This window comes from Diabrotica virgifera, chromosome 5, assembly GCF_917563875.1.
Source record: "Diabrotica virgifera virgifera chromosome 5, PGI_DIABVI_V3a".
Classification (NCBI taxonomy): Eukaryota; Metazoa; Arthropoda; class Insecta; order Coleoptera; family Chrysomelidae; genus Diabrotica; species Diabrotica virgifera.
Window position 1 is genome coordinate 57,838,610 of NC_065447.1, and position 12,947 is coordinate 57,851,556.

The following is a 12,947-nucleotide window of genomic DNA, read 5'->3' on the forward strand; positions in this document are numbered from 1 at the left end:
TTGAGAAACGCTGGTTTAGGAGATACAATCATTTAAATAATTAAATTGTATTAAAACGTGTAAGTATCGAAGTGGCATAAAAGTGCATACACAACCCCACTATTTTCTTTTACAACTACTATTATATTCTATTCATATTGATCATACAAATGCTATTTTCTTAAAAAGTACGTATTTTAATTGAATATGTATATAATTAATTGGGGGATCATAAGGAAGTGTCTCCATTCACATTTTAGATAATTTAAGCACCGCAAATAGCCAGATTACAAGTAAGTATGAGGAAATATCTACCTCCAATTACATCATACATGTTTTATTGAATTGTGCTAATTATTGTCCACTTGATTCGAAGGTCTCCAATTTTACGTGTTTATATTACAAATTTTAATGGTTTATTTAATTAATTTAAGTTTATTTAAGTTTAAACAATAAATGATAAAAGATGGCGGTGATACATTGTCGCTTATCTCGTAGTACGGTGATTTTCTATTTTTGGATACTTTTGCTTGAATAACGAAATCACTGTTCTGAGTAAGATTCAAGTAAGATTTCGTTTTTTTCTTGGTAAGGAAATCATTATCATCATCATTCTCTTTGCCTTATCCCTATGCGGGGTCGGCTTCCCTAATTGCATTTCTCCACACAAATTCTATCTTGGGTCATATCAATGTTAATCCCCTTTACCAACATATCCTGCCTTATCGCCTCCCCCCAGGTCTTCTTTGGTCTTCCTCTCCTACTCCTTCCAGGAATCTGCACTTCAGCTATTCTTCGTATTGGGTGATTAACGTCTCGACGTTGAACATGACCAAACCATCTTAACCTATGCTCTCTCATTTTGGCATCAATTGGTGCCACACCTAGACTTCCCCTAATATACTCATTTCTACTTTTATCCTTCTTTGTCACTCCACTCATCCATCTAAGCATTCTCATTTCCGCCACATGCATTCGTTGTTCCTCTTTCTTTTTCACTGCCCAACATTCAGTTCCGTACATCATAGCCGGTCTTATGGCTGTTTTATAGAATTTTCCCTTCAGCTTCATTGGAATTTTTCTGTCACTCAACACACCACTCGCTTCTTTCCACTTCATCCATCCAGCCCTAATTCTACTGCATGCATCTCCATCTATTTCTCCATTACTCTGTAAGACCGATCCTAGGTACTTAAAACTATTGCTTTTCACAATCATTTCACCATCCAAAGATACCATTTTATTTGTAGTAGCTCCATCTTTAAATGAACATTCCAAATACTCTGTTTTTGTCCTACTAAGTTTTAAACCTTTTTCCTCCAGAGCTTTTCTCCACTGTTCCAGTTTTTGTTCTAAGTCTCTTTCACTATTTCCTACTAACACGACATCATCAGCATACATTAAGCACCATGGAATGTTACCCTGTAGTTTCGCTGTTATCTGGTCCAAAACTAATGAGAATAAATACGGACTAAGCACAGAGCCTTGGTGCAATCCTACTTTCACATGAAATTTAGCAATGTCTCCCACACCTGTCCTAACACTAGTCGTTACTCCCTCATACATATCCCTCACAATCTTTACATATTCACCAGGGACTCCTTTCTTATTGAGTGCCCACCACAGAATCTCTCGAGGAACTCTATCATATGCTTTCTCAAGATCAATGAATACCATATGAGCGTTTGTTTCTTTACTCCTGTATTTTTCCATCAACTGTCTTATAATGAAAATTGCATCTGTTGTTGATCTACCCTGCATAAAGCCAAATTGATTCTCGGATATTCCGGTCTCTTCACGTATCCGTCTGTCAATTACTCTTTCCCATATTTTCATGGTGTGGCTAAGCAGTTTTATAGCCCTGTAGTTTGTACATTGTTGTATATCTCCCTTGTTTTTGTAAACAGGTACCAGTATACTGCTTCTCCATTCGTCTGGCATTTGTCCGACTTCCATAATTCTATTAAATAGACCTGCTAGCCACCTTGTTCCTGTCTCTCCCAATGCTCTCCACACTTCCCCAGGAATATCATCTGGTCCTACCGCTTTTCCTTTCTTTATTTTTTGAAGCGCTTGAGCCACTTCCTCGTTGGTAAGGAAATCATTATATTTAAAAAAAAAATTAAAGAATGGGATTGGGATCAGAGAATGGAGCATTTGATACGATGGAAACCGGTTATCGAGCCATTGCTGATAAGTGCTCTCAACAACAGGAAATACATTTTTTCTTCATTCATTGAAAATCATATTTAGATACTCCTTTTGTAGTTTTCCGCCTTCTTCTAGTATTTCAATTAAAATTTTATCCTCTTCGGAAGCTTTCATTTCTTTCCACATCTCTAATTGCCTTCTACAAACATCTACGTCGCCTATTTATAAAAATGTATCATTCAGGGCAGCTTTATCCATTAGGCAATATAGGCAGTTGCCTAAGGCGGCATATTATGAGAGGGCGGCAAGAACACTGTACAAAAAATATTTTATATAAAAATTATGGATCCGGGTTCTGTCATTAACCCGCGAGCAGTCGCGCCGTTAGAAAAAATCTAAAATTTTATCCTTTTTCGCGATAACTTGATGACAAATTTTGCAACATAAATTTCTACTCGTAAGTGCCTCGAGCAAGGGTGTAATAATGCGTAGGTTTTTTCTTTTCTTCTTCTTCATCTTTTTGTGGAATTTATGGCTTTGGGGAGAGCCAATTAGCTTTAATAATTGTTAGAAATAATATTTCTAACATTGCAAGTAAATACAAACACTATAAAATAAAAATTTGTTGTAAATTCGTATTGTGAAATAAAATCTAAAGCGACTGTTCACGCTACAGAAGTGAGCGCGACTGCTCCCTGGTTAAAGGGTATGAAGCTCTTTCAAATTACTTTACCGCAAGGAAGCCAAAAAATTGTGCCCTAATAAAACTATAAAGAAATAAGAAAGAGAAAAAGAAAAATTCAATTTGACGAGGAGGTCAATGATGAACTAAACATTTCAGCTAGTGATGAGATGAAAATCCACACATTCAATATTATAATCGACACTCTGATAAGACACCTGAATAGAGGTCTGGAATCTTATCGACTTATTTATCAACGTTTTCGTGTTATTAACAAAGGACCCCGCACAAACCTTATGGAAAATAGGTCCCAGTGGATTTCGTTCATACTTTGGGAAAATATTCTTTGAAGTATCCTGATAAAAAGTTCTCATGGGCACAACTCAATCGTACGAAGGATTTTCAAGATATAGAGGACCAAACTCGGAAAATTATAAGATTTACGAGGTATTCCAATTCCGTGAGTTACTGGTTATTTGGCAACATGTAGAAATTTGAATCAAGGAAAAGTACTAGTAGTCTATGATTTTTTCCTGGCTATCCAATGGCGACCTTTACTTTGACCTTGACCTTCAACGGACGTCATCTTCTAGAGTTTCGAGGGTTTTAGGCATTAAATTGATATAAACAGATTACTCATGGGTTTTTGGGATCGCAAAACACGAATATGCCATCAGAATTGCCCTCCGCATGACGTGGTAGCCAGGGCCTCTGCGAGGGACGTCATCTTCTAGAGTTTCGATGGTTTTCGGCATTTAATTGATGCAAATGAGTTACTGGAGGGTTTTCTGAGGTCGCTAAACACAAATATGCCACCAGAACCGACTCCCGGAGCACCTGGTTTCCAAGGTCAATGAAAGAGGCTCCTGGAGTTTCGAGGGTCTTTGGTACTACATTGATGCAAACGGATTAATTATAGGTTTTTGGGGTTGCTGAACACCAATACGTGATCACATTGTGCCGTAGGCACAATGTGATTTGCGGGTCGGATCTGATAGTGTATGCATGTTCAGCAACCCCAAAACCCTAAGAGTAATCCATTTAATTCCTCCGAAACTCCAGAAGATAACCTGTCTTAGGCACCAGGTGCTCCTGTGTCTGTGCAGATCACGTATTCGTGTTCAGCAACCCCAAAAACCAATAACTAATCCGTTTGCATTAATGTAGTACCAAAGACCCTCGAAACTCCAGGAGCCCCTTTCATTGACCTTGGAAATCAGGTGCTCCGGGAGTCGGTTCTGGTGGCGTATTCGTGTATAGCGACCCCAAAAAACCCTCCAGTAATTCATTTGCATCAATTAAATGCCAAAAACCATCGAAACTTTAGAAGATCACGTCCCTTGCAGAAACCCTGGCCACCACGTCATCCGGAGGGCAATTCTGATGGCATATTCGTGTTTAGCGATCCCAAAAACCCATGAGTAATCTGTTTATATCAATTATACCCTCTAAACTCTAGAAGATGACGTCCGTTGAAGGTCAAGGTCAAAGTAAAGGTCGCCATTGGATAGCCAGGAAAAAATCATAGACTACTGGTACTTTTCCTTGATCCAAACTTCTACATGTTGCCAAATAACCAGTAACTCACGGAATTGGAATACTACGTAAATCTTATAATTTTCCGAGTTTGGGCCTCTATATCTTGAAAATCCTTCATACGATTGAGTTGTGCCCATGAGAACTTTTTATCAGGATGCATTAAAGAATATTTTCATAAAGTATGAACGAAATCCACTGGGACCTATTTTCCATAAGGTTTGTGCGGGGTCCTTTGCCAAAATTAAGTAATGAAGAAATTATTAAAGAAGCTGAAAATCTGATACAAAATAAAAACGACCAAGATACATCATTCATACATGAATGCATCCACTTAAAGGGTCATTTGGATATCACAATAAAATCACCAATTGGCATAAGTAGAGTTAGTGCAGTCACTGAATGTGGATATGAGCTATTACCTCCGATTTCGTTGAACCATCATCGATTTGCATGAAAATTGATGAGTGGTTAGAGGATATCTCAAGGAACAAAGGTGATATGGTGCCAAGTTGCGCTTTTACCCTGAGGGTGGATGCCACCCCTTCTCGATGGTGAAAATTATTTTATTAAAAATATCCCCAAAATTAGATAGAGGGACAAATTCTAAGCAAAATTTGATAAAAGTTATTAAAATAAATCAAAACTTTTTGAGTTATTAAAGATCAAAGATTTTAATTTTTCGTGAGAAAAATGTATGTTTTTAACCGATTTTTCATAAATAATTCAAAAACTATAAGATTTTACCAAAAAGTTATTATTACCAAAATTGAAGCTAATAAAAAATGAAATAAACTCCTTACTGGAAAAACCTTTTAATGTTAACTAAAAGTGAGTTATCATAGGTAATTGAATGTATATTTTTTTCGGCGAGTACCCAAATCTAAGTACCTATTCAAGCTTAAATAACGGGAAAATGATGCATTTTATAACATAACCTTATTAAACATTTGTCAAAGTAGGTATGTACTTATAAATATCTATAAAATGAGCCCCCGAACAAGTTGATAGCATTAAAATTTATGCACCAAATATTTTTCAAAATCTATCTTTTAAAATTTTTCCAAAAAAGTTATTGTTTTTTTTTTAATAACTCCGTTAATTTTTACGATATCAGGTTTGCCATTTAAAAGTTAATTTTAATGGCTATTAAATCACGTTGAATTTAATCTTTTAAACCCTTTACTTTTGTAAAAATAAAAGGTTAAATGACCCCGGTTCCATGATTCTCGCAGCAAAAGTTAAGCTTTAAACGTTTCTATCTCGGTTATTTTTTACCCTACAGTAATAGTAAAAAGGTAAAATATTTGATACAGAAAAAACTAAAATTTGGTTATTCATATATCACTTTTTACGTATATTGAGTATTTTTGGAGTTATCAAAAGAAAAAGAAAATTACGATAATTTTAAAAATTCTGATTTTTTTAAATTATATGTATGTATACACCGTTCTTAGGCGTCAACGCCCTTCGGTAGGGATCTATGGAGGAGTATCACCAAGCCGGAAGCCCTTATCCCTTCCCGTACCGCTCCTCCATAGGTCGATCAGACGCCAGTTTATTCCAGACCAAGCCGTAGACTCTATTGAGTTTTATACTACGGCGTTGGCCTTTTATAAATTTCATGACCTAGCTGAGGCTCGAACCAGCGACCGCAAATCGCAAATCCACTAAACTTGTCGATCGACTGAGCCCCAGCTAACTGGACCGTCAAGACCGACAAAAAATTATATCTTTTTTCAAAAATATGAATTCTAAACCGGTCAAAATTGTTGAAATCATTATGTTTTACAGGTATATTTTATAAAATGCATCGTTTTCCCGTTATTTAAGCTTGAATACTTAGATTTGCGTACTCGTCGAAAAAAATATACATTTAATTACCCATAACTCACTTTGAATTAACATTAGTTTAGTTCTTTTACCCGGGAGCAGTCGCGCCGTGAGAAAAAATCTCACATTTTATCCTTTTCGGTGATAACTTGATGAAAAATTTTTCAACATTGCTTTCCACTCGTAAGTGCCTCGAGGAAGATCGTAGTAATGCGTAGATATTTTTTTATTTTTTTTTTTATTTTTTTATGTGGAGTTTATGGCTTTGGTGAGAACTAATTAGCTTTAAAATTGTTAGAAATAGATATTTTTAACAGAACAAGTTATCTTGTTATGTTAAAACATAACAAGATAAAAAAATCTTTGATCTTTATTAACTCAAAAAGTCTTGATTTATATTAATAACTTTATATAACAAATTTTGCTTAGAATTTGTCTCTCTATCGATTTATGGTATTATTTAAAAAATAATAATTTTCACCCCTGGGAAGCCACCACGGTAAAAGCGCAAGTTGGCATCATGTCACCTTCGTTCCTTGAGCTATCCTCTAACTACTCACCAATTTTCATGAAAATCGATGGAGGTTCAACGAAATCGGAGGTGAAAACCTTCAGTGACTGCACTAAGTGGATTGGAAGATATTTTCCCTAATTTTGACATTGCTTTGCACATTTATTTGTGCATCCCAGTTGGCAACGTGCCCGCTGAAAGGTCATTTTCGAAAATGTCAAGAATTAAAAATAAATTCCCATCAAGTATGACGCAAGAATGTGTTAACAATTTGTCGATTTTCTTACGAAAAAAATTTTTTTTAAGTCTTTTTTTGAAAAGAATTCTCTGATGTGATCGAACTGGAGTGACGATTTTTTCTGTTATAGGTATATAAACATGGTAGTTTAAATCCATTTTTAGTGTATTCTTATTTAAATAAAAAATTCTGCAATTATTTTTCGCAAAAATGGTAGTACATTTTTGAAGGGCGGCTACTAGAGAATTGCCTAGGGCGTCAATTGACCTAAACGCGGCCCTATTCATAGATGAGAAAATTTCTAGTATTTACTGTCCTAGGTATTCCCAATGGTTCGTTCACCTTAGAATCCAATAATAATAATAATTATTGTTACATCACTATTACGGCTTGGTTCACTGTCCGAATTTAAACTGTCATTTATACATTTATCACTATCACACAAGTTCAAAAAGTTTTGCGTGTGAACCAGCTGATTAGGTCTTGATGATCTAGCACTTCCCTGTCTGGATATGGAGTCGGTTTTCGTGACCCTTGGCAATCTCCTTCATTTCTTTTTTAATTGTTATTGTGCGGAGTTCCTTTTGTAGGTGTTTGTTACAGATATACCACAAAGCGTTGGCTATGTTCCTTCGTATCCGGTTTTGGACTCTTTAAAGGTGAGCATAGTACAGCTCCATAACTGTAGACCATAGGACCGTACTGGTTTGAGCTTTTGCAAACTAATATATTATTATGATTCTATATATAAGCAGATTTTTGTTCATTAATTTTTATCCGCCATTTATTATTACAAAGGCTTATTTTGATCACTGGATTTTGGTGATATCTATAGTCCGTCCCACCTTGACTTTACAGTGTAGGGAACATAGGCAATACAATCCTTATGAGAGTTTTTAGCGCGGTGATGCCTATTTTAATAAAAAGAATTTGTAATCGAACATTAGCGAGATTAAATTAAAACTGTTTTAGAAAGACAATCTACAATTTTAGGATTTGTATGCGTTTAAGTATATTTGATATACTATAGCTATCACGCATATGAATCCTAAAATTGTAGATTGCCTTTCTAAAACAAATTTAATTTAATCTCTCTAATGTTCGATTACAAATTATTTTTGACAAAATCGGCATCACTGCGCTAAAAACTCTCATAAGGACTGCAGTGCCTATGTTCCCTATACTGTAAATTCAAAGTGGGACGGACTATAGTTATTTGGGATGTCACAGTTATACAGTGATGAGCGCGCTAATAACCGGCAAAATAGCGCAAAAGATGGAAAACATATTAAGTTGTGAGAGAAAAAGAAATGAAACTAGTGGAGGTGGGAGATTTAGCGATAAAAACCTATACACTTGCATTCTATTTATTGTTTCCCACCTTTAACCGTATCAGAGCAGTATGTCAACTAAAACTGTCACTGTGACAGTGGCAGTTGCCAAACTCGTCCGATACGTCTAAAGGTGGGAAACAATAAGTAGAATGTAAATGTATAGGATTTTATCACTAAATCTCCCACCTCCACTAGTTGCATTTCTTTTTATCTCACAACTTAATGTGTTTTCCATCTTTTGCGTTATTCTGCCGGTTATTAGCGCATTCATCACTGTATAATAAATAAATGCTCCTTTATTCTTTCAAGACCTTTGTATTTCATTTTCAAGCTCTCCCTCCAAACTGGAATCTTCCCTGACTACTGGAAAGATGAGCTTTTTAAAGCCCATCTTTAAATCCGGTGGCAAAACCTGTGTAACAAACTGTCGTCCCATCAGTCCCCAAGGTATTTGAAAGTCTGGTATGTGACATTCTAACCCCTCTATTTGAACCTCTACTAGTCCAACGACAAATTAGGTTTAGACCACGAAAATCTACAGAATTAAATCTATTTAGTCAGGTGTACTTCTTGATAGATGCCTTGGAGAAGGGGTATCAAGTGTATACAATATACACTGACTTCTCCAAGGCATTCAACAGGGTGCCACACAATATTTTGTTGCATACGATAAAACTGATTGGGATTGATGAGCCTTTATTGTCATGGTTTCAAAGCTACTGATCTGATCGTAGACTGATTGTTAAAATTGGCACTTTTCTTTCTAAAATTATCCAAGTTCCATCAGGAGTGCCTAAAGGCTCTCACCTTAGACCACTCTTGTTTAATATTTTCATAAACGACATAAATGAATGCTTCGCGATCAGTTTATTTTTGCTGTTTGCTGATGATCTAAAATTAAGCTGTGTGATTAAATCCACTGAGGATTGTAAAAAACTATAGTACGATTTAAATAACTGACTAGAGTGGTGTAAAAGAAATGGCATGGAACTTAATCCAACTAAATGTAAAACTATGACTTTTTCCCGTTCCAGAAATGCTATTGTTTTTGACTACAATATTGGTCACTATACTCTCGAAAGAACTTCCCTTTTTAATAACTTGGGGGTCACCCTTGATACAAACTTACAGCTTTCTCATCATCTGGAGAATGTTGTTAATGTTGTTAATAAGGCTTTCCAGATGCTTGGTTTTATTAGAAGATGCACCCAGGACTTTACAAATATTACAGCTTTAAAAACCCTCTACTGTGTCTTGGTCCGTCCCCACTTGAGTATGCCTCCTGTGTATGGTCTCCTTTTATGGAGTACTAATGCTCTTCAGTTAGTTGAACATAAATTTTTAAAGCAAATTGCATATAGACTTAATATCTTGGACAACTACAATGATGCAGATATTCTTAATATCCTAAATATGGCACCAATCACTGCTCGTCATAAGAGAAGGGATCTCATCACTTTCTACAACATCCTACATGGAAAAACTGGAACTCCAGAGCTTCTTCAAAAAATTAATATTCATGTCCCACTAAGAACAACCAGAGCTACAGTTAATTTTCATTACCCAGTCCACCGTACTAACTATGGTCTTAACAACTTCCTCACTAGAACTGCCAGACTAGCAAACTAGCACCTTAACATTGGCCTTTTCCAAGCTTATAGCAAGTTTCTGAGCCAGGTTTTAGTAGACATTAACTTCTTTTTCTTCTTAAGGTGCCTATCCGTTCCGGATGTTGGCGACCAGCATGGCTATCCTAACTTTGCTTGCTGCTATTCTGAATAGTCCGGTTGTCGATGTATTAAACCACTTTCTCAGGTTTTGAAGCCAAGATATTCTTCTTCTCCCTGGTCCTCTCTTTCCAAATACCTTGCCTTGAAGAATGAGTTGCAACAAGCCATATCTCTGTTCATTCCTCATAACATGGCCAAGATATTCTAGTTTGCGCTCTTTGATTATGTTAATAATCTCGCATTCCTTGCCTATTCTACGTAGAACCTCAATATTAGTCACACGATCCACCCACGAAATTCTCAAAATGCGCCTGTAACACCACATCTCAAATGCCTCGAGTTTTCTCAAAGAAGCCTCGGAAAGTGTCCAGGCCTCTACTCCGTATAATAACGTAGAAAATACATAGCATCTGATGATAGAGATTTTGGTAGCAAGAGGTAAATCGTGGCTTCTGAAAAGAGACTTCATCATTATGAACGCTGATCTCGCTTTTCCTATGCGTTGTTTTATTTAACTAAGTAAGACTTATTATTCTGTAATCTAAAAGTTTAAAAGTTAACATAAATTGTAATTGGGCTTTGCCCGTTTATAAATAAAAAATATATATATTATGGGTCCCAAAAACTACCCTATGGGATTCTAGCGTTGATTGGTCATAGTGCTGAATATTCGCCTTCCTGTTTAACTCTAAAAGTTATGTCTTCTCAATATGACTCTATGTATTAGCTGGACATACTACATGGAGAGATATCTTTTGAGCTTTACTAACAAGCCTTCATGCCACAGTTTATCGAATGCTTTCGCTGTGTCTAGTAAAATATCTGAGCATATTTTATTCTCTTCTAGAGACCTCTCTATAATATTTGTCAATACGATGTATTTGGTGTATTGTTAAGCGTTTATTACAGAATACAATTTAAGGGAAGTAATAATTTCTTTGCGGTGGAGTACAGGTTGTATTATTATTAGGAATACCTTCTCAAAGTTGAAAGTAGCAACGGCATTGCTGTGTACGATTCTACTTATTTATGGGTTTCACTGGTTTGGGTGTCATGATTGGTTCACCTGTTTCACTTAATGACCGTCTAACAAAGTTAATCTGTGAGGGAGCCCTGACAGGAAGAAGGCCCTTAGGACGTTCACGAATGCGTTCACGAATGGACGTTCAAGATGAAGAGACAACATATGATCAGATTTAAGAACAATGAGACTACCCAATGACTTAACTGTCATGGACAACCGTTAGAGATGGAAGCGAGATGTGCAATCAGCTAAGACTCATCCCGGATTGTAGTGTTAAAAGAAAAAGCAGAAGTTACAAAGGCAGAAATGTAGTCGGTACTGAATAAAACGTAATATGCCTAAAACCGAATGTGTGAATGTGAAACAACATCTCTCAACTCTCAGTTGTTTGTAGATAAAGCTCACTTAACCCCTTCGGTTAACCACTGATTGTATAACCGACCCTTTATACAGATGACTAGATGACTATTTAAATATATCTTTTGAAAAAACATTATGAACGCAGAAAAAAGTCTCCTTAATATTTTGGACAGTATATTTGTGACCGATTGCCCTGTACAGGCAAGAAACCACCAAACTATAATAATATGAATGCAGATATGAAAAAATATATCCATAACAGAAGACAATAATTTTACCCAAAATATAATAATTAACCGATGCGGTATGCCTTACCTATATGTAAATTTCAAATTGCACAATAAGAATTATTGTGCATTTAATGGTAGAAGCATATAATTTGGACCACATATAATACACATATAAACGTTCAAATTTAGATGGGAGACCACCTCAGATTTTGCCCTTTACAAAAATGGCGGGGATTCAAAATGACGACTATACATATGTGACTAATAGCACGATAACTTTTGAACGAGACTTCACATTTCAACCAAATTTGGTATATAGGTTCTTATTTGGATGTATAAGATCGAGGTCTTGAACCGGAAGAATAGGTTTACCAGAAGTTTTTCCTGGTTTTTACGTAAAAATACGTTGTTTTTTTTTCAATTCTTTCACCCTGTATGTATTAATTTTTCAAAAAGTTAATAGGGCCATTAAAAAGAGCGTAAAAATATTTTTTAGGAAATATTTTGAACTTTTTAGTTATGTTAATACCATTTAATAAATGCAAAACGTATATTCACATGTACCTATATGCGGCAGATTCGTGCAAATATTATAAGAATTATTCTGAATTTAATGGTAGAAGCATATAATTTGGACCACATATACTACACATATAGAGGTTCAAATTTAGATACGTGGCCATCTCAGTTTTTGTTCCTTTTACAAAAATGGCGGGCATTCAAAATGGCGACTATACATATGTGACTAATAGCACGATAACTTTTGAACGAGATAACATATTTCAATGAAATTTGGTATATAGGTTCTTTTTTTGATGAATAATATCAAGCCGTTGAACCGGAAGAATCGGTGTACCAAAATTGGTGTTTTTACATGTAAAAATATGTTGTTTCTCTTTCAATTCTTTCACCCTGTATATGCTAATTTTTCAAAAAAATAATACCGGCGTTGAAAAGAACGTAAAAATATTTTTAGGAAATATTTTGAACTCTTTAGTTATATTAATTACCATTTAATAAATGCATAACGTATCTTCACCTGTAGGTACCTATGTGCGGCAGATTCGTGCAAATAATAATATAAGAATTATTTTGCGTTTAATGGTAGAAGCATATAATTTGGACCACACATACTACACATACAAAGATTCAAATTTAGATATGAGGCTATCTCAGATTTAGTCTTTTACAAAAATGGCGTGCATTCAAAATGAATCTGCCGCCCATAGGTACATGTTAACATACGTTATGCATTTATTAAATGGTAATTAACACAACTGAAAAGTTAAAAATATTTCCTAAAAAATATATTTACACTCTTTTCAATGACGGTATTACC

At 35.4% G+C, this 12,947-nt stretch overlaps 1 protein-coding gene across 3 annotated transcripts in view; it reads right to left on the minus strand.

Moving 5' to 3' along the window:
• Positions 1-12,947, minus strand: part of LOC114330483 (transducin beta-like protein 2) — a 517,566-nt gene that overhangs the window by 92,822 nt on the left and 411,797 nt on the right. The gene's annotated exons all lie outside the window — the stretch shown is intronic.